The following is a 3,131-nucleotide window of genomic DNA, read 5'->3' on the forward strand; positions in this document are numbered from 1 at the left end:
GGAGGCTTTGGCGGCGGACGCCTTCTGCGTGGCCTGACCATGAACAACAACGTCCACACCCGCCCCCTGCATCATTCTCTTAGGGGTGCCAACGACGCTGCTAGGCATCACACCCTTAGTGCGAGGATGTTTCATTTTTTACCCCTAGTCTGGAGAGCTCTCTATTTCATCGGTGGGGGAACCAATTTGAGCTTTTTCCCAATGACATGGATGCGACTGGGCATCGACAAGAATTTTTCAATACTAGAGTAAAAAAAAAGGCCGTCCGACCATAGATCGTTGCGGTCGTGGTCCTTTGCCCATTCGTGAACAAGGTTCACACGATTTTGTTGACAGTCACTCAACTCCAACAATAAATGTTTATCATCAAGGGATGTGCCCCCAATTGGCAGCAACAGGGTAATCCCTAATGAGCATTTCATCGGCAGGATACTCCCAACCATCGCCAGAGATCAAGAAAAACTTATTGGTCCACTGTTTGGCATTGGAGTTATGCCTTTCAAAGAACGTCAGGCATTGTCCGCGCACAAGGAAGCTACAAACGTTCCCTGGTAGGGACACCACCCCGTAGAAAGACAAGAACTCCTTTGGCATAAGATTGGGGTACCTCTCCCCAAGAGGCTCCAGAACACAACAGAAGACGACACAGGCGCACATCAACATGTGCCATGCTTTACTGTGAAGCTGGGCAGGAGCAAGCTTCAAAAAATGTAGAACATTGCGCACTAGGAAGATGAAAGGAAGACGAAGCCTGTTCATAAGGGAGCAAACCGTTAGGGCTACGACCCTATCGTAACCCTCTTCATCGACACATGATGACTTGCATAATTTCCTATATTTTTTCACTTCTTAAATTTAAGTTTTTGTCCAATTTTATTTATTTTTATTGATTTTAGGCTTCATTGTCTTAATTTAAATTTTATTTCAGATTTGAAGAAAAGAAAGATCCAAATTTTAGAAGCCTATATTGTCTAGGGACTCTCTCATTTAAATTAAGATTTATCTAAATATGATTGTTGGTTATTGGAGTTATTTTGAGGATAAAGATCAAGTTGAAATAAAAATTGAAAAACGTACGATGCTGAAAAGAAGCGGAACGAAAAATCCTCAAGATGCGACAATGGAAGTTGATGCGTGATGGAAGAAAAAAAAAAAGGAAAGGCTCAATGGCAAAATCTCAAAAACTGATACCAGCTCATGATTTCACTCTACGTACCACTGTTAATGATTTAAAAAAAAATTGAAAAAAATAGATGACATTGGAAAGAAGAGAAAAATGTTAGTAGCTTGAAATTAGACAGGGAAGAGACGTGAGCCATCGGCACATGCAAGCAGAGACCAACACACAAAGTAAAAATTCGAGGTCGTTGGGAACGACGGGGAGTTTCGATTTTCTTTACTTTCAACTGAAAATTATGGTGAATTCCTTTATATTGAATTTAATTTTTAGCATGAACTAAATTTTCTTTATTATAGGAAAACGATGTAATCTAGTTTCAAACTATGCTTGCTCTTTTATGCTAATTTGAAGTAATTCTCTTTTATGTTTATTTGATTGATTCTGAACTTATTGTTTCTAATTGATTGGACATTAATTAGATGATTTTAATATTATAATTTGCTATCGAAAGAGGGAATTATAGGATAGAACTTGGATATTTCAGCATAGGTGAAGAGAGATCGAAAGACTTATATGAACCTATGTAGTATTAAAATTGCTGGTCTTAATGCTTTCTTATTTTATTAATTTGCATACTCTTGTGTAAAATGATGATCAAGAATATATCCAACTGACTATCGAAAGAGGCTTTTGGATGACTTTGAAGAATTTGCTAACAAACAGAGAATTAATTTCAATTAGTTAGATGAGAAAAGCATAGTGAGGGATTAGGTGAAATCGGTTTCCTAGAAGTTCTTTTTCTCATTGATTCAATCACTAAACAATAGCTTTCATTTCCTTTGAATATTTTCTTTGAATTGATTTTATTTCAAATTGCAATTACAAAAATCTTAGTGACTTTTCTAAATAAAATCATGATTAGTATAATTTCAGTATTTGTCAAAGTAGGTTAGCAATCCCTGAGAACGATACTGTTTTCATCACTTTACTATAAAATTATGATGCTATGTGCTTGCAGTTTTGCACCGATCAAGTTTTTGGCACCGTTGCCAGGGATTGATTTATTCTTATTTTTGTCAATATTGATACAAAGCAATCTTGGTTTTAATTTAGAATTTTTTTATTTTTATTTTTTGTTCTACAGGTGTGGTTTTGACGTTGCGTCGTGCTAGATATCATGACATTACTCCCTTTGATATGGAGATTGAAAGAACTCATAGATCACGAAGAAAAAAGAAAGTACTAGCCATGGCTGACGGACAACAAGATGCACAGCTACGCACCTTAAAAGATTATGTACGGCCAGTTGTGAATGACAACTACTCGGGTATAAGATGTCAAACCATTAATGCCAACAATTTTGAGCTCAAACCAGCCTTAATCAGCATGGTGCAACAAGCCCAATTCAGTGGATCGCCACTAGATAATATCAATATTCATTTGGTGAAGTTTTTGAAGATTTGTGACACTGCAAAGATTAATGGTGTTACTGAAGACACCATTAGACTGAGATTGTTTCCTTTTTCTTTGTGGGACAAGGCAAGAGGTTGGCTACAATCTCTACAATTGGGAAGTATTACTAGCTAGTAGGGCAAGGCTGAAAAGTTTCTTGCTAAATTCTTTCCACCTGCAAAAACAGCCAAACTCAGAAGAGAGATTGGTCAATTCAAGCAAAATGATTTCAAATCAATCTATGAGGCATGGGAAAGGTATAAAGATTTGATTTGATGTTGCCCTCAGCATGGATTGCTGGATTGGTTGCAGCTTTAGATGTTCTACAATGGGTTAAATGGGCAAAGTCGAACCATAGTTGATGCTGCTGCTGGTGGAACTTTGATGTCAAAGACAATTGAAGGTGCTACCTCTATTTTGGAAGAAATAGCCTCAAATAACTATCAATGGCCAACCAAAAGAACTATGACTAAGAAAGTTGCGGGGATTCATGAATTGGAGCCGTTAGCAGCCCTTTCAGCTCAAGTTGCTTCTCAATCCCATCAAATTTCCACTTAGA

At 37.4% G+C, this 3,131-nt stretch overlaps 1 non-coding gene across 1 annotated transcript; it reads right to left on the reverse strand.

The window, feature by feature from the left end:
* Window positions 1–2,761: 2,761 nt before the first annotated feature.
* Window positions 2,762–2,868, reverse strand: LOC118343893. The gene has a single exon (XR_004797680.1). It is a non-coding gene; the product is annotated as a small nucleolar RNA R71 (small nucleolar RNA).
* Between the last annotated feature and the right edge of the window lie 263 nt (window positions 2,869–3,131).

Source organism: Juglans regia, chromosome 11, assembly GCF_001411555.2.
Source record: "Juglans regia cultivar Chandler chromosome 11, Walnut 2.0, whole genome shotgun sequence".
Classification (NCBI taxonomy): domain Eukaryota; kingdom Viridiplantae; phylum Streptophyta; class Magnoliopsida; order Fagales; family Juglandaceae; genus Juglans; species Juglans regia.